The following is a 25484-nucleotide window of genomic DNA, read 5'->3' on the forward strand; positions in this document are numbered from 1 at the left end:
ACGGAAGGGTCTCAGGCTCCCACTTAAACTGATAAGACTGCTCCAGCACTGGAGGCTGGCAGAGAAAGATTCAATGCCCTTGATTTGTCATGGTTTACATGTAACCCTGAAATGTCGGAGAATGGTTGTACAACGGCGTGTAAATTAGGGAGGGAGGTAATCGGTGAAGTCAGGGTCAATAGTAAATCGTCAGCGAAAAGTAGACATTTATGTTCACGATCTCCACATACAATCCCCCGGTAATCCTGACTCGAGCGGATTTTGATAGCTAGCGGCTCCATTGCCAGAGCAAATAGTAGTGGAGACAGCGGGCATCCCTGTCTAGTGCCTCGTCTAACAGGCAATGATTCGGAAGATCCTCATTGAAGCCGACGGTGTGTCGTACAGCGTACGGAGGATAGACAGAAAGCGCTCACCAAATTCGAAACGGCCCAGTACCTCGAACAAGTAGTCCCACGATAGCGAGTCGACCGCTTTCTGAATATCCAATGAGAGCAACATCCCGCCCCTAGGGCCCATTCCATCCCAGTCTGATTGCACGTCCGAGATCAAATTTATTACCCTACGGGTGTGATCTGACGCCTGCCTATTTGGGACAAAACCCACCTGATCAGCATTTATGTATCTTGGGAGGAAAGTATTCAGTCGCAGTGCCAGTACTTTAGTTAAGATTTTTAAGTCGGTGTTGATTAACGAGATTGGACGATAATTAGCAGTGTCCCCATGATCCCTACCCGGTTTAGGAATAACGTTTATAAAAGCTGTATTCTCCAGGTTAGGGAGCTTATTACCTAGTTTTAAATTGTTAAAGTAGCTACATAAGTGGGGGGTTAAAGAGTCTCTGTACTTTCTATAGTAATATCCTGGGAAACCGTCTGGTCCAGGGGCCTTAGAGGGATGAGTAAGTTGGATAGCTTCCAGAATTTCGGATTCCGAAAAATCTTTGTCCATCAATTCTACATGGTCACTTGTCAAAGTAGGTAAGTGAAGGTCATGGAAGAACGCTTCTACCTTACGGACGTCGATCGAGTCAGGCGCGCTATACAATTTTTCATAAAACGTTTGAAATTCCCTAAGGATCAGTTCTGGATTTTGGGTGGGGTGGCCATTCGCTAGCCTTAGTTTAGGTAGGGTCGGTGAATAAGGTCGAGGCACTAGTTTCCAAGCCAACATAGTAGTTGGTTTGTCCCCCATAGTATAGAACCTATGCTTAGACCAACAAATATGTTTCTCTGCTTGTGTGGTCAAGCTGAGATTGAGGGCCAGTCTCGCCTCGTCTATCCTGTGTCTAAGATCTATCTCGGGGTTTCTGCGCGCACAGCCTCCCGGGCGGACAATTCCACACGCAAGGAGGAAAAGCAGAACCATCCTGACCAACGCAGAGACCCGTTCTCCTCACAGTCCTCAGGGGACCTGGAAGCTGACAGGAAGGGTGAGTCTCCTTCACATCCCCCGTCCCCAGATACATACAAGGACATGCAGCATTTGGCCGAATCCCCTATATCCTCTATGGATGACAATATGGTTGAGCTGGCAGAGGCCCTGTTTAGCCAGTCTAGCCAAGAGTTGGCAGCACCTCAGATAGCCCAATACTCCCCAGATGCAATCCTGTTAGCGCGCTTCTCCACCAGGAGCTTTCAAAGGCCTGCTCACAGATCACAACAGACCTAAAAAAGGACATTCATGAACTGGGGGATCGATTTGAGCGCATAGAGACTAACGTTGATAATACTGTCAGGAAGGTCAATCAGAACTCCAGTATGATCACTGACTTACAATACAGGCTGGAGGAGGCCTACTATAGAATTGAGGATTTAGAAAACCGCTCACATAGATATAATCTGGGCATACGTGGCCTGCCTAAATCGCACACTGACCTAGAAGGGGCTATGAGAGAGTTGATGCAGGACCTCATCCCTGATATCACCACCCATCAGATGGAAATTTACTGCATCCACCAGGCTTTAACGGCCCAGCGGTCTGATGGCCTGCCGTGTGACATCATAGTCAAGCCACATTACTACAGAATAAAAGAGAGGATGATGATGGCAGCCCACAACAGGCAGGAGCTACAATTAAATGGTACTCCGATACAGCTCTTCACTGATCTGGCCCCTTCTACGGTACAAAAACATTGGAACCTGAAGCCGCTTGTTCAGCAGCTGGTGAATAAACAGATCAAGTACCGCTGGCCATGCCCTTTCAGACTGTCCTTTACCTATAAGAGTAAATCCTATTCCTTCGCGATGTTCCAGTCAGGAGAAGAACAACTTCAGGACCTGGGGATTATCACACAAGACTCGCGTTCACCCTCGCCTACCCACCCAGACCATCGTCCCCTTTTTCCGTTGTGGCAAGATGGTAAACAATCTCGGACCTAGAGTTCTCGACGGAAGAATTGACTGTTACAGTTGCACCGTATCCCAGACGGAATTTGCTGAAGCCTCGTGATGATGGACTGAGTTAAGTCCACAATTTCTAAAGGTCCAGTAGTGACCGCTATGACTTGAGTTTATACCGCAGTTCACAGTTTTAGGCTCTGTTGCCAACATGGTTACCTAATGATAACATACCTTTTTTGTTATATGCAAGAATTTTAGCATCCCATTGGCGCACAACAAAACTGTTTCTCTCACTACATGCCTAGAATTTTTAGGTATAACTATATATGCCATTGCTATGGAGTTTAGGCTCCCTCAGAAAAGGATTGATAAAATCTGCATGTTAATATCTAGTATTCTTCACTCAAAAAAACATTTATCTGAAAGTTATGCAGAACTTTTTAGGCCACCTCACATTTGCAACAAAGGTATTTCCGATGGGTCGGAAATTTTTGAGAAGGCTTTACCTGGCTAATTAGGGTTTTAGGAATCCTTACTCTCATATAAAGGTGTTGGAATATTTATTGGTCTGGCAGAAGTTTTTATTGGATTTTAATGGGAGGACGATTTCATTTTAGATGAGGATTTTCAATTATTTACTGATTCTGCAGGATCTTTGAGTTTTGCCACGATTTGGCAAACCCACTGGTGTGCAGAAAAATGGCCACTGGATTGGAATATTAAGGGCTTACTTAAAGCAGGGGTTCACCCTAAAAAAATGTTTATCTACCATCCCATACAGCATACTAGCGTCAGCTATAGTATGTTTTTTTTTTTTTTAGGCGTTCCTATGAAGAGGGGAACATGATTGACATCCGGCTATGGCGCGTCACGCGTCCTGAAAATAGCCGAAATAGGACTTGGATATATACGGCGCCTGCGCAGTCAGCTCCTAGTCTGTGCGCAAGCGCCGTATAGCGCCGTGAAGAGCAGAGTCCTACTTCGGCTATTTTCAGAACTCGTGAAGCGCCATAGCTGGACGTCAATCATGTTCCCCTCTTCATAGGAACGCCTACTCCCCGCGGGAGTCTGAAACAAAACTAAAGGATTAAACGGTAAATACATCGAAAAAAAACAAAACATACCATAGCTGACGCTAGTATGCTGTATGGGATGGTTCATAGATGTTTTTAGGGTGAACCTCCGCTTTAAAAATATAGTTTTATTGGAATTATTTCCAATAATTGTAGCTATTGAAATTTGGGGGTTAACTTTAGGAATAAAAGACTATTATGCAGTACGGATAATAAGGGTGTTCTATATGCCAAAAGTTGCCTTTCTTCAAAATCTAGACCAGTCATAGTTTTGTTACATTATTTAGTTTAAAAATTACTGAGTTTGAATTTGTGGGTTAAAGCACAATATGTTCCTGGTAAAGACGATCTGATAGCAGATGCTCTTTCTAGCTATTCCAAGAAACAGACGTGAGAGGAACTTCATGCCCCCAGCAGCTTTGGAAAATTGTTGCGTCATGGACAACATTATCAATTCTTTGGCACTCTCTAGGTGGTCGGGTTATACTACAGCATGGTGGCTATGGCCATCTTTTCTTAATTCACACAACCAGAGTTTACTAGAGTTTTTCGAAAATATTGTGTTTTTGTTTTTGAATGACTGAATGAATAAGAAATATGCTTGGTCTCACATAAATAAAATCTTATCAGGAGTGTCATTTTTTCTTAAATTGCATTCTATACCATTCTGTTTTAGTTTATTCTCAATACGTCAGGCAATGAAGGGTTATAGAAAATCTCATTATTCTTTGGATATGTTTATGTAATATCTCAATTGTGGTCTGTATCTCTCCTTATGCTTATTTAGAGCTGCATTTTTTATTTGTTTCTTTATTGCTCTGAGAGTTTCCTAGCTAGTCCCAAATACTTCTAAGAGCAGAAAAGGACTTAGAATTAATCATGTCATTGCTAAGTCTAAAAATATTAAGATATTTATTAGTCAGTCAAAAACGAATCAGCTTAGAAAAGGCTCTTGGATCACGCGTGCAGAATGTTCCAACAGGCTAATCTGTCTTGTTTTCTTGTTGAAATCTTATCTCAAAATTAGGACCATCTGTGGGTGAGTTTTTCTTCTTACATCACAATGGTTTTCCTTTGACAGTTTTTCAATTTCAGGCTGTTCTTCGTAAATCTTTCTGCCGCCTTAATTTAGGTGGTGTCACTATATCATCCCATTCTTTCCGCATTGGAGCTGCCACAGAAGCGGCTAGAATGAGTTTGGATTCAAGTATCATTAAGCAGTTAGGAAGTTGGAAATCTGTTGCTTTTAAGTTATATGTGAGATCTAATAATGTTTTTTGAATAACTTGGGTGAACAGCAAATAGTATGGATAATTGGAAATTCCTTTATCTTTTGGGTGCACAGAAGAGCATCATCTCAGATTTATATGGAGTCTCTTCATCTGGATCCTAGTCTTTTTACAGTGTATTGGCATGGTAAAAGAGGTATGGTTTGGGGAAAACTTCTGACTGAGATGGGTGCAATGGCATATGGTTATCCTCTCCCGGATATTTTGATCATTCATTTGGGGGGAAATGACATAGATAACCAAAAAACTTTGGGCCAGATCCACAGACAGAGTACGCCGGCGTATATCTAGTGATACGCCGGCGTACTTTCAAATTACCGCGTCGTATCTTTAGTTTGAATCCTCAAACCAAGATACAACGGCATCTGGGTTAGATCTGACAGGTGTACGTCCTCGTACGCCTTCGGATCTAAGATGCAATACTTTGGCGTCCGCTCGGTGGCGTTCACGTCGTTTTCCACGTCAAGTATGCAAATTAGCTATTTCCGACGATCCACGAAGATACGCGCGGCCGTCGCATTCTCTTACGTCGTCTCTAGTCGGCTTTTTCCGGCGTATAGTTAAAGCTGCTATTTTGCGGCGTATATTTAGACTTGCCATGTTAAGTATGGCCGTCATTCCCGCGTCGAAATTTGATTTTTTTTTTGCGTAAGTCGTCCATGAATCTGGATGGACATAATTCACGTCTAAGGTATTCCGCCGCCAGAAATACACTACGCCGCCGTAACTTACAGCGTGAAATCTTTGAGGATTCGAAAGAACGCCAGGTAAGGTACGGCGGCGTAGCGTATCTCTGATACGCTGCGTCGATCTATTTCTATGTGGATCTGGCCCATAGAATTTAATCTTTAAAATTAAACATTACATTTGGACTATCAATGCATTGTATCCCAGTACGGTCATTATTTTCTCTAAAGAGCTCTATAGTTTTTCACTCTTTTGAAAATATAGGAATACTTATAAATAGGGGTATTGAAAAGTTTATGGCGTTTGGTTATGGGTTCTCATATCGTCATCTAGACCTGATGGTATCCCAGGCCTTTATTGGAAGGATGGAATTCACTTGTCTGATATCGGTTTGGATATACTGAACAAAAATCCCCAGATTTGTATTGAGCAGGCCGCATTTTGGGTGTGGTCGGGTGGGCTTGCAGCCCTCCTGTTTGTTTGGGGAAAGTTTAATAAATACTTATGTTGTTTTGTAATTCAGCTTGAGCTGTAATGTCTGAGCTGAGTAAGTGGTTATTGTATGTTGAGTTGATTTAACTATCTATGGTGATTTTGTGTAAATCGCTTTTACAATTATATTTAAACCAATTTTGTTCCAAATGATCTTGAGTGATTCATTTATTCAACATGTCTGGTGATTGTTTAATAGTATAATGCTGCTTGTCATCCCATGTGATGAAAAGGGGAAAAGTTTTTTTTTTTTAAGGCCCCCCTTTTACTCATGGGAGCATGGCATCAGGAGTTTCAAGTGCCCCCTCATAGTTACATAGTTACATAGTTACATAGTTCGTCAGGTTGAAAAAAGACACAAGTCCATCCAGTTCAACCACAAAAAACAAAATAAAAAAACACAGTAAAATCCTATACACCCAACTCCATACCCACAGTTGATCCAGAGGAAGGCAAAAAACCCCAGCGGAGCATGATCCAATTTGCTACAGCAGGGGAAAAAATTGGATCATGTCAGGGGCTTGTGGTTTTGGGGGAGCCTTGTGACTGCTAGGGAGGGGAGCCTTGAAAATATATGGAACCCCTTGGGGCCCTATATAAAGAGGATAAAGACAGGGTCTGGTGCCAGTCACCGGTGGACGGTATAGCTGCAGGAGCTCCCCAACCCTCTCTCCCTTGTTGCGGCCTTTATAATGTGGTGGTTCACCTTTTTGTTAAGAAAGGGGCACCGTTTAATAAATACTGATGTTGTTTTGTAATTTAGCTTGGGTTGTAATAGCTGAGCTGAGTAAATGGTTATTGTATGTTTAAGTTGGTTTAACTATCTATGGTGATTTTGTGTGAATAGTTTTTACAATTATATTAAAACCAATAATAAAGGCCGCAGCCAATTCCAGATGATCTTGAGTGGTTTATTTATTCAACATACATATCTGGTGATGGTTTAATATTATATTGCTGCTTGTGATCCCATTATTTTGACTGGTTTATTCATCTGTACTCCTCATAGGTGATTATACTATGCACTTACTTGTCCTGATATTTTGTTAAAATAACATATGTTTCCTTACAGTGGGGTAATAAAAAGAATTAATCTGAGTAATACAATTACAGAAAAAGTTTAAAGTGCAATTCCACCTTTGCAGCCAAACTGGGATCACAACCACACCTACTATTTGTTATGTGTTCCCATTCACACAGCATGACTTACATTTTTTTTTAATTGCTGCTTTTGTTTTTTCATGCCCGCCAAAACAGAACAAAATCCTATTTAGCTGTCCCTTTCTATGAATTGTTTATGAGGTGGCTGAGGAGTTATGTTTACCATTATTACCACAGTACTATCAGTATCTGTACTGTGCTAGCAGATCTTCATTATCCATTCTGAACTACATAGATAGGTAGGTATGTTAATGCATGTTTAGTTCAATCTGTCCCTGAAGCGTCCTTAGGCCTCGTACACACGACTGGACATGTCCGCTGAAACTGGTCCGCGGACCAGTTTCAGAGGACAGATCCGATCGTGTGTACAGGCTAGCGAACAGATTTCCAGCGGACAAAAGTTTCTTAGCATGCTAAGAAACTTGTCCGCTGGAGAGCTGCCCGTCGGACATGTCCGCTGGTTAGTACGTCTAACCAGCGGACCGAAATCCCGCGCATGCGTCCAATAGATTCGACGCATACGTGGAAGCATTGAACTTGCGCGATAGAGAACATCGGTGTCGTCTACGTCACCGCGTTCTCTGTCCGCTGGGATTTCGGTTTGATGGTGTGTACAGCCATCAGACCGAAATCTCCGAGCGGACATGTCCGATGAAAACGGTCCGCGGACCGTTTTCATCGTACATGTACTGTGGTGTGTAAGAGGCCTTAGGGGTCCATTTACACTATGTGAATAACTCCCAACTGTCCCTGGTTTTGAGAGACTGTTCTTCATTTGTAAGTCCCTTTGTGTCACTTTCCTCCTCATTTGTCCTGTGTTTTGGTCTGATACAGTATATATATAGCTGTATAAAAAATGTACTTTTTATCTATCAGAAAATATTTTACAGTGCTGAACCTTTAATCCAGTTCCTAAATGGCTGCATTTGCACATTTCAAAAGCCAATATGAAGGAAAAATTGTGCTAAAAATAGCACGGTTGAATCAATATATTTTTTTTTTTATAATTCTCCTTTTAAGGGACGTGGCAAGAGCTTTTTCTTATGCTTACATCTTTTTGCTAATAGGTGTCCCTCGTTTCCATCTTAGAAAGTTGCGAGGTATGTATGTGCAATTATCTGCACATACATACCTCATGCAAATGTGTTTCAGAGCTGTGCAATATTATGCAACATGTTTGCATAGCATTGCACTGCTCTGGATGGACCCTCATGTCACTGCACAGCAAACCGTAACATAAAGTGTCACATTGTACACTTCAAATAAAGTTCATTCAAGAGAAAAAAGAAGCTGTGTAATGCAGCCCAAAATGCTGTGAAGCAACAGAGTTTTGGGTTGTGTGAACAAACCCTAATGCCGCGTACACACGATCATTTTTCAGCATGAAAAAAACGTTGTTTTTCAAAAACGTCATTCAAAATGATCGTGTGTGGGCTTCACTCCATTTTTCGGGTTCTGAAAAAAGACAAAAAAAATTATTCGAACATGCAGCATTTTTTAACGTTGTTTTAAACTATGTCGTTTTTTGGGTTGTAAAAAATGATCGTGTGTGGGCTAAAACGGCGAAAAAAAACTGCGCATGCTCAGAAGCAAGTTATGAGACGGGAGCGCTCGTTCTGGTAAAACTGGTACTGTTCATAATGGAGTAAGCACATTCATCACGCTGTAACAGACAAAAAAGCGCAAATCGTCTTTTACTAACACTGAATCACCTAAAGCAGCCCAAAGGCGAATGGAACTACTCCTTTAAAGTGCTGTTGTAAGTGTTGTACGTCACCGCGCTTTGCTAGATCATTTTTTAAAAACAATGGTGTGTAGGCAACATAGTTTTAATGATGAAGTTGGGAAAACATCGTTTTTTAGACATGCTGAAAAACAACGTTTTCTTTCATGTTGAAAAATGATCGAGTGTATGCGGCATAAGACCCACACGGGCGTTTTTTGCGCGAAAATTAGCACCTGTAAATAGCCTCTTCTGCAGCCCCAGTGTGAAAGAATGAGTGCTTTCACATTGGGGCAGCGCGCTTTCAAGACAAGAAAAAAGTCCTGCAAGCGGCATCTTTAAGGTGGTGGGGAAGTGGTGTATACGCCGCTCCTCCACCTCTCCTGCCCATTGAAATGAATAGGAGGCGCTTTTAAAACACCTTAAAAGCGGTTTGAAAGCAGTGCTAAGCGGGTGCTTTTAACCACTCTTTAACCCCTTCTGGGGGGTTAAAAGCACCCCACTAGTGGCACCAAAGCACCGCTATTACGGCTAACACCTGCACCACCCCAGTGTGAAAGGGGTCTGAAAGGGGTCTAAATAAGCACATTGCAAGTTTTTCTGAACAATACAAGTTGTAAATGGTGTTATAAGTATATTCCTGCTCCAAAAAGCAGCTAGAAAGGTAAGACATATACATGTTTTAATTATTTTTAGGTATGCTATATGAATTGGAACACATACCAAACATATGGTATAGGCTTCTTAATTTTGGCTGCAAAGGTGAAAATACACTTAGAGGACAAAGCTAAATTACAGTACATTATGTACATTTTCCTTGTCTTGTCTAAAAGAGAGAACAAAGTGAGGTTATAATGAAGTTTTGTGGTTGATCAACATACTGTATATCCTACATTCTGTTTTATTTTGGGTAAGCATTCCTTTCTCACTACTGTATCAGCCAGGAACAAATTCTTAGCATGTATTATTATGCGTTCTGTCTTATATTTACATTATGTATGTATAATCTCATTTAATTTAATTTCAGTTATGCTATTGATATATAAATAAGGTGTCTTGAGTGCCCAATAGTATAAAAAAATGATTATATATATATATATATATATATATATATATATATATATATATATGAATGAAATAGTGTTTTAGGCGATATTTGGTTATGCAAATGTAGCAAACAATTTTGGATATATTTAAATTGCAATTGTACATTAAAGGTAAAGTGGTTCTAAAGCCTAAACATTTTCACCTTGATGTTAAGGTGAAAAATGTCCCAGTACCTGTTTACTCGAGGAATATGCTAATTAGGTAGATACGTCGATTCAGAAACGTACGTTCGGCCGGCGCAATTTTTTACATAGTTTACATTAGGCTTTTTTGGGCATATAGTTACCCCTGCTATATGAGGCGTAGCTAATGTTAAGTATGGCTGTCGTTCCCGTGCCGAGTTTTGAAATTTTACGTTGTTTGCGTAAGTCGTTCGCGAATAGGGCTGTACGTCATTTACGTTCACGTTGAATCCAATACGTCCTTGCGGCGTACTTTAGAGCAATGCACACTGGGATATTTTACGGACGGCGCATGCGCCGCTCAAAAAAAACGCGGGGTCAAGTTAAATTTAAATACAACACGCCCCCAACATCCCCATTTGAATTAGGCGGCCTTACGCCGCAACACATACATTCCGCCGCCGTAACTAAGGGCGCAAGTTATTTCTGAATACAGAACTTGCGCTGATCTTTCTGAATCTGGCCCTTAGTCTGTAGGGTTCAATATTGAGTTGGCCCACCCTTTGCAGCGGTAACATCTTCAACTCTCTGGGAAGGCTGTTCACAAGGTTTAGGAGTGTATCTATGGGAATGTTTGACCATTCTTCCAGAAGCGCATTTGTGAGGTCAGGCACTGATGTGGCTGAGAAGGCCTGGCTCGCAATCTCTGCTCTAATCAGGCCCAAAGGTGTTCTATTGGGTTGAGGTCAGAACTCTGTGCAGGCCAGTTACTCCACCCCAAACTCACTCATCCATGTCTTTATGGACCTTGCTTTGTATATATGTATATATACTGTATATATATATATATATATTTTTTTTTTTACTATCAATTTAAAGGCAATTATCATTTATTACATTGTAACCACTGGTGAAGTGGTTGATGGAGTTCCAATGAACTACAGGAATACCAACACAATATATGTTTATGTGATGCTTTGGGCAATTTTCTTCTGGGAAACTTTGGTTCTGCCCTTCATGTGAAGGTTACTTAACAGGCACCATGGTAATGTGCCCTCCCATACTGCAAAAAATGAGTTTGAGGTGTTGACAAATATTTCAGATCTCAATTCAATTGAGCATATAATTGAGCATCTCACAGCTTAACCACTTCAATACAGGGCTTCCTTCCCAGACCAATTTTTAGCTTTCACCGCTCTCACACTTTGAATGACAATTACTCAGTCATGCTAAACTGTATCCAAACAAAAATGTTATCATTGTTTTCTCACAAACAGAGCTTTTTGGTCATATTTAATCACTGATGTTTTTTTTTTTTTTGCAATATAAGCGAAAAAATATACATTTTTGAAAAAAATTCATTTTCTTCATAGATTTTGGACAAAATGTATACTGCTACATATCTTTTGTAAAAATAACCCAAAATGAGTGTATATTATTTGGTCTCTGTGAAAGTTATAGAGTCTACAAGCTATGGTGCAAATCATTGAAATTTGATCACACCTGATCACACCTGATGTACTGAAGGCCTATTTCTTGAGACCCTAACAAGCCAGGTAAGTACCCCCCAAATTACCCCTTTTTGGAAAGCAGACATTCCAAGGTATTTAGTAAGAGGCCTGTGAAATGTTTTGAGTAGGAGTTCAACTTCGTCAGAGAGGTCTGATAGTCTAGAGTAGTGGCATTTGGTTTTAGCAGTTTGTAAGTTTCTTTGGAGTGTTGAAGGCAAAAGCCAGAATGAAAGGGGTCAAGAAGGTCATTATCAGTGACGTTATAGCTCAAATGGTTGTATACTAGGAATTCTAGAAGTCTAGAGGTAAACAAGAGCAAGGATATGGGTCTTAGGTCATTCCGACTAGTGTGGTACAGCGAGGAGTTTGAAAAATGCCAGTAGAGAGGGAGGGATAATAAGAGCAACCAGTTGTAGATAGAAGTGACCAGGTCAGAATGAGATTGGGGTGATATTTTGTCATAGAGGTAGTCTGTTGCAGAATAATCAAGGATTAAGTGGCAAAGGTTTCTATGGTTTCTGTTTGCTGATTAAATAAATAAGGAGTTGAAGACAGGCAGAGCATGAAACTGAAAAGGTTGAGAAGAAAAGAGTTGTTGGAAATGTTAGTGCCGAGGTGGGAAAATGCAAGGTCAAGGATGTTGCCATCCTTGACCCTAAGTAGAATTGTGTGTCAATTTCGTTAGGTCAGAAGAAGAGGTTACAATAAATAGTAAAAGTATGATTTACACTGTTCTTTCTCAATTAGACAGCTATACAACAGAAGTACATACACTGCTAAACGTACAACTCTCTCGGCATGTACTTTCTACTGAATGTGCATGCCAGATGTAAAAAAAAAAAACCTTTTAAGGTCCTTACTGTTAATTGTGAGACAATGTGTAGCCCTTGTGTCTGCTATATTAATGCAGGGAACAGACATTAGCAAGAAAACTAAATAAGAGATCGGGACATGTTAAAGCAAGCTTAGCATATGAAGTAAAAATACTTGTTTCTCTTACTGATAGCATAATCTATTAGGTTTTGCTTAGTAAGCAAACTAAAGATGATATTCAGAGTGGTCTCCGAGATTTTATTAAAATCCTTTGTGTAAAGAAGTTTTATCAAATGATGTACTAGGCATAGATCAGGATATCCATATTAGTAGAGCATCTTTATTCAGTAAACATTAACCAGAAAAAATCAAGAAGAAATTACTTTTTTTCCTTAAAAAGGCCTCCTGCACAATGCCTTTTGCACAGAAATTAAATGTTCTTTTCATAATATTGTCTTATCGCCTTTCAAAGAAGGCTGCATGGAGTTTGAATTAGAATTACAGGCAACTTAGCAATCTTTGGTAAAGATACTTTCTAAAAATCTTTCTTTTGTAAAGGAATTCAGAGGCTCATCCTTTTCTTATTGCAACACTGAAACTGAACAGGTTAAAATGAAGAGTGACCATATAGAAGGTACTTACAGAAACAGCATAGTAAGAGCCTTTTTCAGCAGACTTTAGCTTATGTTAAAGTGGTTGTAAAGGCTCAAGTTTTTTTTTACCTTCATACATTCTATGCATAGAATGCATGAAGCTAAATTCCCTTCTGTGTACAACAGCCCCTCACCCCCCTAGCATGTTTGTGACCCAGCCGCTGCACAGACACAGCCACTGCTCCCAACTTAACAATTTTGTGGGTGCAGGTGCGTGTCCCCGAATGCAAATTCAAGGACATGCACCCACAGCCACATGGATGTCAAATTGGGAGCTTGTGTTCCTGCTGTTCATACTTTTGACTTGTATGGGGAGCAAAGCAGCCACACAAATTTCTTGCAATGTATATAGATCCCCTAAAGGAAATTTCTTGAATTTCATTCAACCAAAATTGTATTTTAACCACTTAAACCCTGAACCAAAATGCAGCTAAAAGACCAGGCCAGGTTTTGCGATTCAGCACTGCGTCGCTTTAACAGACAATTGCACGGTCGTGCGACGTGGCTCCCAAACAAAATTGATGTCCTTTTTTTCCCACAAATAGAGCTTTCTTTTAGTGGTATTTGATCACCTCTGCGACAGTTTTGAAAAAAATTCAATATTTTTTACTTTTTTCTATAATAAATATCCCCCAAAAATATATATATAAAAAAAAATGTTTCCTCTGTTTAGGCCGATACGTATTCTTCTACATATTTTTGGTAAAAAAAATCGCAATAAGCGTTTATCGGTTGGTTTTATAGCGTTTACAAAAAAAGGGATAGTTTTATTGCATTTTTATAAAAAAAACGTTTTTTACTACTAATGGCGGCGATTAGCAATTTTTTTCGTGACTGCGACATTATGGCGGACACTTCGGACAATTTTGACAAATTTTTGGGACCATTGTCATTTTCACAGCAAAAAATGCATTTAAATTGCATTGTTTATTGTGAAAATGACAGTTGCAGTTTGGGAGTTAACCACAGGGGGCGCTGAAGGAGTTATGTTTCACCTAGTGTGTGTTTACAACTGTAGGGGGGTGTGGCTGTAGGTCTGATGTCATCAATTGTGTCTCCCTATAAAAGGGATGACACATTCGATGCAGCCGCCACAGTGAAGCACGGGGAAGCCGTGTTTACACACGGCTCTCCCCATTCTTCAGCTCCGGGGAGCGATCGCGGGGGGGGGGGGCTAGAAACGAATAGCCACCCCTTCATCCCGGGTTGCTCCCAGACGATTTCCGACCGCCGCATGTAACGGGGGGGGGGGGGGGGGGTCCCAATCGGACCCCTGACCCACGTCTAGGCAGGGACGTACGGCCATCTGCCTGTACGTGCCATTCTGTGGATGTATATGTACATGCGGCAGTCATTAAGTGGTTAAAGTGGATCTAAACCCACTCTCACCTTTTCTAAACTACTGCCATACTGGTTATCTATAAGGATATAAATGCCTCCTGCATGTATGCTTACCTGTCAAATGTCTCCCCTCTGTCTGTTATGAGACCCAAAAAACTACAGATTCTGTGGGTGGGTCTGTTGTCCGCAGCTTGGTGCGTGGAGTCGTGCTGTCAGTAGACTCCCCGTCCACCTCTACACTCCATTTGTCAACATGCATTTTCTCCTGTGTATTTCTTACACATAACTTCTGCTATCATCACTAACATCCAGTCAAAACACAGAAAAGTCACCACATGACTTCAGCATGCCCAATCATGCTAAGGTGTGGAGCAGCCAATCCTGGGAGAGCTGGAGAAGAAAGGAGGAAGGGATCTGAAGTACACAAAATGCCTGTCTCACACTCGTGCACAGGGCCGGACTGAGGATAAAAACCAGCCCTGGAAATATTTTCATACCAGCATCATGACAATATTATACCAGCCCAACAGCATAACATCATTATTTTCTTGTTCATAAAAAGGACTGGCCTGGTGACGTTGTCACTGACCTCCTCTCAGGTGCACCTTGCAGGGCTCAGTCAGTCGGCTCCAGCTTGGTGGCTCTGGTTTTCCTATAGTCTCCTCTCCACTATCCACATACGTCTGACTTCTCCCATGAACCCCATCCTGGCGGCGCTCCCACTATTGACTCCACTCCAGAATTCCTCAGAGGCTGCAGACATGATATAAGACAAGAGATGGCCAGAGGTTGTGGACATGATACAAGAGATGTTTAGAGGCTGTGGGCATAGTACAGAAGATGTCAGAGGCTGTGGGCATGGTACAGGAGATGATTAGAGACTAAGGACATGATACAGGAGATGGTCAGAGACTGCAGACATGGTACAAGAGATGGTCAGAGACTGTGGACATGATACAAGAGATGTGCTCATCAAATACAGCCTCACTGTGCTCACCAATGCAGCCTCACTGTGCCCATTAATGCAGCCTCACAGTGCCCATCAATGCAGCCTCACTATGCCTCACTATGCCAGTCCATGAAGCCTCACTGTGCCTGTTCAAGCAGCCTCTCTGCACCCATCAATGCAGCCTCACTGTGCCCATCAATGTAGCTTAACTGTACCCATCAATGCAGCCTTACTGCCCATCAATGCAGGCTCTTCTGCCCACCAGTGCATCCTCACTGTGCCCATCAATGCAACCTCACTACCCATCACTGCAGCCTCACTATGGTCATCATTTCAAACTCACTGTGGCCATCATTGCAGCCTGACTGTACCCATCAATGTAGCCTCAGTGTACCCATCATTGCAGCCTCACCCTGCCCATCATTGCAGCCTCACCATGGCCCATCATTACAGTCTCACTGTTCCTTCATTGCAGCCTCACTGTGCCTATCATTGCAGCCTCACTGTGCCCATCATTGCAGCCTCGCCGTTCCCATAATTGCAGCTTCACGGTGCCTATCATTGCAGCCTCGCCGTGCCCATCATTGCAGCCTTACCAGCCTTACTGTGCCCATCATTGCAGCCTCACCATGCCCATCATTGCAGCCTTACTGTGCCCATCATTGCAGCCTCACTGTGCCCATCATTGCAGCCTCACCATGCCCATCATTGCAGCCTCACTGTGTCCATCATTGCAGCCTTACCCTGCCCATCTATGCTGCCTCACAAGCCTCACCTTGCCCATCAATGCAACCTCATTGTGCCCATCAATGTAGCCTCACTACACTGACTGTGCCCATCCATGTAGCCTCACCAGTCGGTGTCTGGATTACACACAGCGGGAATCTCTCCCTGTGTCATGGAGCTCAGTCAGAAATGTTTTGCTGCACTGTGACAAAGGTCCTGCCCTCCTTCTAGACCAGATCATGTGATAGACAGAACACTGCGTCTATCACACGAGCTGGTCTAGGAGAGGGGCAGGATGTTTATAACAGCGCATCCGAACATTTTCAACTGAGCTCCTTGACACAACGAGAGATGCCCGCTGTGTGTGACAAGTAAACAGGAGGAGGGAGGGCTCAAGCTCAAAGCGGCCTCAGGGCAGGCAGTCTAACGAGAAATGTCCCGATATCCCAGTAGGCCAGTCTGGCCCTTTTCATGCATTAGATGTATAAATCACCTGTCACTCACAGCAAGGGGGAAGAACTGACTCCTACAGTATTTCTCTGTCTGTCCATTTTTTATTTCACTGAAAAAAAATAAGAGTACTGCTCAGAGCTGGATTAACTCTTTGTGGCAAGACTGGGCACAGAAGACATGAAACCCTATACTGTACAAGGTGCAAGACTTAATTAAAAATAAAATCAGGTTTACATCCACATTCCTCACATTTACTGCACTTTCCTACCACTTCACTGGCATCTTGGGGAAATACTTAGTGCTTCCATGAATGGGGGAGAATGTGATCTCTTTCCCTGTCCTCCATAATGGTATGCTCCAGCCTGTGCAGCGAATAGTCAGGCCCAACACTTTCAATTTAGAAAGTCATTACATTACTCCTGTGTAAGCTTCAACACCATCTAACATGGAGGTAAATTGAAAGACTCTTTTTAATAGACTATGGCCCGGATTCACAAAGGATTTACGACGGCGTATCTCGAGATACGCCGTTGTAAGTCCGAATGGAGGCGTTGTATCTCTGCGCCTGATTCAAATAATCAGATACGCCTCACTGTTGCCAAGATACGAGCGGCGTAAGTCTCCTACACCGTCGTGTCTTGGGGTGCATATTTACGCTGGCCGCTAGGGGCGCTTCCGTATATTTCCGAGTTGAATATGCAAATGAGCCAGATACGCCGATTCACGAACGTACTTGCGCCCGGCGTATTAAAATGTGATGTTTGCGTAAGGCGTACGACTGGCGTAACGCCAGGTTTTACTGTATATTATAATTATTTCTGGAGCTATGTAAGCTCTGATGAGCAATTCCAATATATATACGAAAGTACAGCTCCCGGTTGCCTCGGAACAGCGTGTATGATCAACGCCAGTTGTGGTGTTGTGCCTCCGCCCCCCTCATTTTTCTCTGCCATTCACAAAGTGTGGCGTAGTGATTATTAAAAATAAAGCATAAAATAGTTGTGCCTGGAGTTAGAGGCCCCTGACACACAACAGCAACAATGTGACAATGCTCCTGAGCCAAACTATAGACAATTAGGCAGATTCACAAAGACTTACGGCGGCGTATCAGTATATACGCCGTCGTAAGTCCGAATCCGCGCGGTCGTATATTTAAGCGTATGCTCAAATTGAGATACGCTTCTCTGTTGCTAAGATACGACCGGTGTAAGTCTCCTACGCCATCGTATCTTAGCTGCATATTTACGCTGGCCGCTAGGGGCATGTACGGCGATTTACGCCGAGAATATGCAAATGAGCAAGATACGTCTATTCACGAACGTACGCACGCCCGTCGCAGTAAGATACGCCGTTTACGTAAGGCGTTTTCAGGCGTAAAGATAAACCACCAAAAAGATGGCGCAGCCAATGTTAAGTATGGACGTCGGGACAGCCGTCAAATTTCACGTCGTTTACGTCGTTTGCGTAAGCCGATTCAGAATGGGTCTGGGCGTAGGTTACGTTCACGTCGAAAGCATTGACTATTTGCGATGTGGTTTTGAGCATGCGCACTGGGATACGTTCACGGACGGCGCATGCGCCATTCGTTAGGCGCGTCATTTACGTGAGGTCACAATTCATTACCATACAACACGCCCACTACAGCCTACTTTGAAATACGCGTGCTTACGCCGGCCCATTTACACTGCGCCGCCGTAACTTAGGACGCAAGTTCTTTGTGAATACTGTACTTGCCTCTCTAACTTACGGCGGCGTAGCGTATTTGAGATGCGCTACGCCCGCCTAAAGTTAGGCACATCTACGTGAATCTGGCTAATTGTCTTGCTGTAATAAACCAGAATGTTATTACAGCAGTCAGCATGTATAAAATTGCTAAATTTTCAGGCCACGACATTCATATCTCCTAACCAGTGTTTAAATATATTAATCAGCACCATAAAAATAAAACATGAAGTAACTCCGCTCCATGTGTCTCTATTAAAATAAAATAGGTAGCCTTTCTTGCAGCGGGCGATCCTGACACATCATTTTACAACTCTCATGGAAATCTTATTTCTGATGTAGATCGAGCCTCTTAATCCTCCTCTCCGCTGCTGGGGATAATCATTTTTATGACATGAGATCACTAACAGCACATAGCACATTTAACACCAGCGCCTTTTTTATCCACATGAAGCGATGATTCTAATAGAATCCCAGCAGTGTCTTTAAACTTTATATCTTAGGTTAATCAGGCTAAAAGACAGTTAACTAGGTTCTCATGAGGGCACTCGCTCACTTTCAAAAAGTGCAATAGTTCATCATCTGAAACTCCACGTAATCCGGACACAGGCCATAGTCAGAGAAAGAAATGCTATAAAGGACTTCGCTGCACCCACCCAAAAAATATAGTAATACATTCCGCCTCACAATGGAAGTTGAGACATTCCAATGCTTTTCTGATCTTTAATCCTTCTTTCCTTATTAGAATAGCAAAGGATCCCTCCTCTTATTCTAATAAATAGTGAAGAGAGCAAGGCATTCAATACGCTGATCCTTTGATCAGCACAATCTGTCAGCCCTTCTTTAGCAGCTCTTGTTCTGAGCTAAAAGTAGAAGCAATGCAACTGAAAGAAATTCCCTAGGTGTCCTGCAAATCATCAATCGGTTTCTTTTTTTTGTTTTTTGTTCCCTCTCTTAGAGAAGCCCACACTCACTGTCTACTAAACTCCCTCCCTCCTACCCTTTCTCTCCAATCCTACTTTCATTTGATACACAATACAACGTGTCTGTCTGACCTACTGGGACCTAGCTGTCTGAGAATCTACCACTACATGCAGACAGGGGTAACCTTGGTTTCCATTGAGGGCCTCTACGTTCCCTGACACCATGCTGTTCACTTGAAGGCATCACCATACCCTTTACTATTGTAGAATATTACTATTCACATAACAGGAAAGAATAACGAAGTGTAAAGCTGCAGGTTGCTATATTATCGAAATTCGTTTTTTTTTTCCTAGCGTAAGTGGGATAGTCCCAAGTTCCAGTGCATGGGGAGAGCAGAACAACAGTTAGACAGAGTCACCGTTTGCTAATGTGCTGCCTATAGACAGCCAGTCCCCTTTCTTTGTAAAAGCTGATGTTTTGATAATACACCTGCCTGTATTTGAAGCTCCATTCTGTTTCTTTACGCTAGCTTGTCCGCTATTGGCTTACGTTGTGCGTATTCGTTTTGTGCCGAAATGGTGATAAATAAATAAAAGTAAACAAGGAGATCTAATAATTCTTAGTGACCTGAAAAGATATCTCCAAAACTATATTTATAAGGGTGTAATGTAAATAACTAAATCTTAAGAGTACCTATGGGGAGGTATGATTTCAAAAATAAGAAATAATAAAAAAAAATATTTTTGTCTGATTAATGTTTGTTTTTTTCAGCCATATGATTTTGGGAAATGATCTCTTATTCTAAAACTGAGGATAGGTAATGTGTGACACCACAAAACGGTCTTATCATTCAATCATATTTCTAGAACAAAGAACTGATGAAACGGACAGACTTTGCTCGGTGGGTGACCTTGTCAGCCGCCTCCCACCTAACATCCCTCAATTTTAGAAATCAAAGGAGTCGGGACAAACACCGTCAGCCAAACTGTATCTGCATTATTATTATACAGGATTTATATAGTGCCAACAGTTTGTGCAGCGCTTAACAAAAAGAAGGCAGACAGACATTTACAATTACATTACAATTTGGTACAAGAGGAATAAGAGGGCCCTGCTTGCTAGAGCTTACAATCTAGGAGGGATGGTCAATTGATACAAATGGAAATAGCTGTGGGGATGAGCTGATGGATAAAGTAAAACAGTGTATTAGTTAGAAGCAGCCTAAGCTTCTTTAAAGAGAAGGGTTTTCCGGCATCGTCTAAATATGGATAGATTAGGGGACAGTCAGACAGATCGGGGCAGGGAGTTCCAAAGGATGGAAGCTCTGGAGAAATCCTGTAGGTGAGCATGGGAGGAACTGACAAGGGAGCTAGGTCTTGGGAGGACCGAAGACAGAGCAGCTTGGTTGGTATTAGGAGACTAGGTTAGTGATGTAGCTGGGGGCAGAGTTGTGGACGGCTTTGTAAATTATTGTTAGTACTTTGAATCTTATTAGTTGGGTGAGTTGAAGCCAGTGCAGGTATAGGCAGAGAGGGGTGGAAGACACTGAACAGTTGTTAAGGTGGATGAGTCTTGCAGCAGAATTCATTATGGACTGAAAGGGGGATAGTGTATGTAAAGGTAATCCAATGAGGAGGGAGTTGCAGTAGGCCAGGTGACATGGCCTGGTGACGTGGCAAGTGAACAATCAACAACTTGTGGCAGGTGACGTGGCAAGTGACGTGCCAGGTGATGTGGCAAGTGAACACTCCACAACTTGTGCCAGGTGACGTGCCAGGTGATGTGAACAGGTGATGTGAGAGGTGACATGGCCAGGTGACATGGCCAGGTGACGTGGCAAGTGGACAATCCACAACTTGTGGCAGGTGACGTGGCAAGTGGACAATCATGCAGCGAAATTCGTGGCAAAACGGGCGTTTTAAACACTGTTTCTTGCGTTTGAAAACGTGTGTTTAGATGAGTTTGCATCTGCGTCTCGTGTGCATGGGGCCTTACATGCATGCATTTAAAGACCAATTGTAGCTTTCATTAAAATTTTAAGTGGAAGTCCAGTCTAGAACTAGTTAAGCTTAAAACTGCTTCCACCTACCTTCTAACTCCTATACTAACTACCCTGTAAGAAGAAGTTGCATATACTTACCTATTCTTAGAGTGCTCCAATCTGGTCACATGATCTCTTTAGTGGCCGACTTCTACTTTAATATATCAAAGCAGGGTGCAAAAATAAACTGTGCTACAGAACTGGTCCAGAACTGAAAATGCCCATTGCAGAGTGAAAATCAGGAACTCTGCATTCTGTGTGTGAGCATGGCCGCTGATAGGGCAGTACAGGCAGCCCTGTTGTACTGGGCCCAGACCCCAGCAGCTCCACAGGGGGGCCCGGACAACTTTACAGTTAATTTCTGTCTTAAAAAGAATACAGCTTTCTAAACTTCACCTCCTTCCCCCGCTACTACTTGCTAAGGGAAGGGGCTGTAATTACATATTCTTGGGCCCCATCAGGTCATCAGAGGGGCCCAGGATGTGAGCGCAGTGGTGGGACTATTTCTTGTTTTTCGGGCGGATGTACATAACACTGTACCGCACATTACTCTGCTTTTTAATTAGTCCCGGCCACTGCTGCTCACTGCCTTCCCTGGTGGAGTGATACGATGCTGCACTCCGCCTCCTGTCCTCAACTCCTCATGTGCAGAGCACTGCAGACTGCCGAGGCTGACAAGGGAGCAAGAACCTGGGCACCATGGCTGCAGAGCACACAGTGAGTGGAGCACAGAGGATAGACTCCTCACTGTGTATGGCTTACACACAGCATGGCATGTTACAGTATGTTTATTTAGAATTATGATACACAGGCAGCATAGTCAGCATGTGCTCTGTAATGGATCTGTCACAGTGTCATATTGCTGTTGGGTGCTTACTTTGTTATGGCTGTACTGGGTTAATGTTTGTAACCCACAGTACAGCCAAAGTCAGAACCCAAAAGCCATTTGACACTGACAGATCCATGACAGAACACATGCTGTCTGTGCTGCCTGTGTGATTTTCATAATGCTGGTGAAGATGTTGCTTTACACTTGCATTTGGGGGGGGGGGGGCAGTAAACATGTGCCCCCCCAACCACCCCCCTTTAACCACTTCCTGTCCAGCGACGTACTGGTACATTGCTGGATTGTAAGGGTGATATCTTGATCATCGCTACAGCGATGATCAAGATATAATTTTTTAGCCCCAGCGATTCTGCACAAAGTAAAAAGTAATCTTAGTGGTTAAAAAGCCCCTTAGATTACTTTTATAGTCAGTGGAAGGGGGTTCCACCACCATCACGCCACCACCTTTGCTGGGCTCTCCAATGCAATCGGGTCCTGTGAGCAGCAGCATCAAGTTCCTGGGACACAGTGAGTAGAACTGATGTAGTTCCTCCCACTGTGTGCTGTCAGAAACCAGGAGCAATTACCGACTTGAACAAGCAACTGATCAAACCGATCTGGGTTTGATCAGATGCTTTGGAGGCCAGAGGATAGATATGGGGTCTAATAGACGCCAGATCTCTCCATAAAGGGGACCTGTCACTGCCCCATGCTATAACTAGAGATGTTGTTCATTACTTCTGATAGCAATAAAAGAGATACAAAAAAAATGAAAGACACAGTGAAAACATTTTTTGTTAATAAAATAAAAAATAAAAAAATTAAACCGTCTCTGTCCCCCTGTACTGATAAGCCATAATGATTGTGTGTGCATATGTAAACGGTGAGAAATCTGCAGAGGTGGGGGGAGGGGCCTGGGGTGGGGTTGAGGGCGGGATTAAAGGGGGCACCGTCAGGTAGTCTGTACGGGGCCCCATGATTTCTAACAGCAGCCCTGTGTGTGAGCATGGGTCTATCTCCAAATGTGTGGCCCACCTCCTGCACTATCAACTACTTCAATCAGCAGAATGGGTTAGTCTGATTTGAGCCCAGTAGTTGTAGCCCAGTCTGCAGCAATGACAGGAAAATAATTATGTGCCTGGAAGCAGAAGAGAAAGGAACAGCTACAGGGTGGGGGACTCTTATTGTAGAGCTGTGTACCGCCAATGTTGAGTTTGTACTGCTAATGTTGAGTCTACCCAACAGGAAGGCACACAGGATGTGGACTGCAGGGATTATTGGAGGTATAGTTCTGAAAGAGTAAACTGAAAATCCCACAAGACGCTGGTTCAAGGAGGAGAGGTGGTTCCCTCCATGATCAATGGGGAAGGATGCTGCAGGCATAGACTGGCTGTGTTTGCCAGTAAACAGAGGGAAAAACAGAGGTTGGTGTGAGGCCGCTGACCAAATTCTAATTCTAATTTGAAAAAAAGGCACAAGGAATCCAATAAATCCAGCAGTTCATTTGGGGTTAACCGATACATAGTTTTGATTGTGCAAGGGGCCTGGAGACAGATCCCTGCTTTCACACAAATGGCCACTGTCATCAACTTCACCCCAAGGTGGGAATTCTCATTTTTGGGTCATTACCAGAGCACAGTTAAAAAACAAAACAAATGTAAAGCATTTAAAAAAAGCAATATGTGTATGCACACTTTCAGGAGAAATAAAATTAGGTTTGAGGCTGCGTTCACACTTATGCAAATTGGATGCCGTTTTCTCCGCATCCAATTCGCATGACAGGAGACTGTCAATGAAGCTGGTACACATATCTCCGGGGCGGGATTGCACAGGGGCTCCATTTCAGGTCCGAATTCAGGCAAACATTTGGGCCTGATTCATGCCTGAAACGGAGAACAGGGGCGCACCGGACCCCTGCTGTAAGTCACATCCAATTTAAGTGTGAAAACAGCCTTATGGACTAATGACTTTCCCAGATTACCATACTTATTCCAAATCCATGACTCAGAAAATATTGGAGCTGGTTGGCAGAGCCAGATTAAGAACATCATGGGCCTGGTGCTGAGGATTTTGGTGGGGCCTTTTATAAAAAATAAATAAATGCGTGGGAATGACATGAACGCAGCCCGGCCAAGGCAAGTGATCAAAGGCCCAGAACACAGAAGGAAGACCGGGTGAAGATGGAAGCGCCCAGGCACCGCCAAATTGATCACACCGCAGCACTGGTGGGCTCAGTCTGACAATTTAAGTGTACCCTAATGTGCTAATATGCTGTGCATACTTGTATATTGTGGCATAACCTACCCCAGGGCCTCTAAAAAATAGTAATGTCAGGAAAGTTTAGTACCGCTTTAATATCACAGGATCCCAGGAGCCTCTCATGGGGCCCCCTACTGACCCAGTGGCCCTTGGGCAGTGCCTAAGTGCATAGTTGCCAACATTTAAAAAATATTTTCATGGACACTTTTTTTTACAAATGCTATATTTAGAGTAGCTGAGATCCCCTATGTTCCTCTATACATCACAGTAGTAATCACAAAATTAAATGAGTACTAAGAATGTGCAGAACAAATATGAGGACTGAGATTTCCTTTAGTTGAACTAACAAAAGTGTGTCCATTCTAGAGCTGGTAACATTGAGGGTATTCAGTATAATTTTAAAGAACTGTATTTGTGGGTAAGCGACATGGGGGGGAGTATGGACGGTATATAAGTGGGAAGTATGTGCAGGTGAGGGAGAGGAATGTGGAGGGTCTAACAGTGGGCACTATGTATGGGAGAGGAGTGTGGAGGGTATGACAGTGAGCAGTATGTACAGGAGAGGAGTGCGCAGGGTACGCAAAAGACACTATGTACAGGAGAGGAGTGTGGAGGGTATGACAGTGGGCAATATGTATAGAAGAGAAGTGTGGAGGGGATGACAGTGAGCAGTATGTACAGGAGAGAATTGTGGAGGGTACAACAGTGGGCAGTATGTACAGGAGAGAAGTGTATGACAGCAGGCACTATGTACAGGAGAGGAATGTGAAGGGTATGACAGTGGGCAGTATGTACAGGAGAGGAGTGTGGGGGTATGACAGAGGGTAGTATGTACCAGAGAGAAGTGTGGAGGGTATGATGGGGCAGTATGTACAGGAGAGGAGTGTGGAGGGTATGACAGTGGGCACTATGAATAGGAGAGGAGTGTGGAGGGTATGACAGTGAACAGTATGTACAGGAGAGGAGTGTGGAGGGTTTGACAGTGGGCACTATGTATAGGAGAAGAGTGTGGAGGGTATGACAGTGAGCAGTATGTACAGGAGAGAAGTGTGGAGGGTGCGACCGTGGGCACTATGTACAGGAGAGAAGTGTATGACAGCAGGCACTATGTACAGGAGAGGAGTGTGAAGGGTATGACAGTGGGCAGTATGTACAGGAGAGGAGTGTGGGGGTATGACAGAGGGTATGATGTACCAGAGCTAAGTGTGGAGGGTATGATGGGGCAGTATGTACAGGAGAGGAGGGTGGAGGGTGGAGGGTATGACAGTGG

This window comes from Rana temporaria, chromosome 4, assembly GCF_905171775.1.
Source record: "Rana temporaria chromosome 4, aRanTem1.1, whole genome shotgun sequence".
Taxonomy (NCBI): Eukaryota; Metazoa; Chordata; class Amphibia; order Anura; family Ranidae; genus Rana; species Rana temporaria.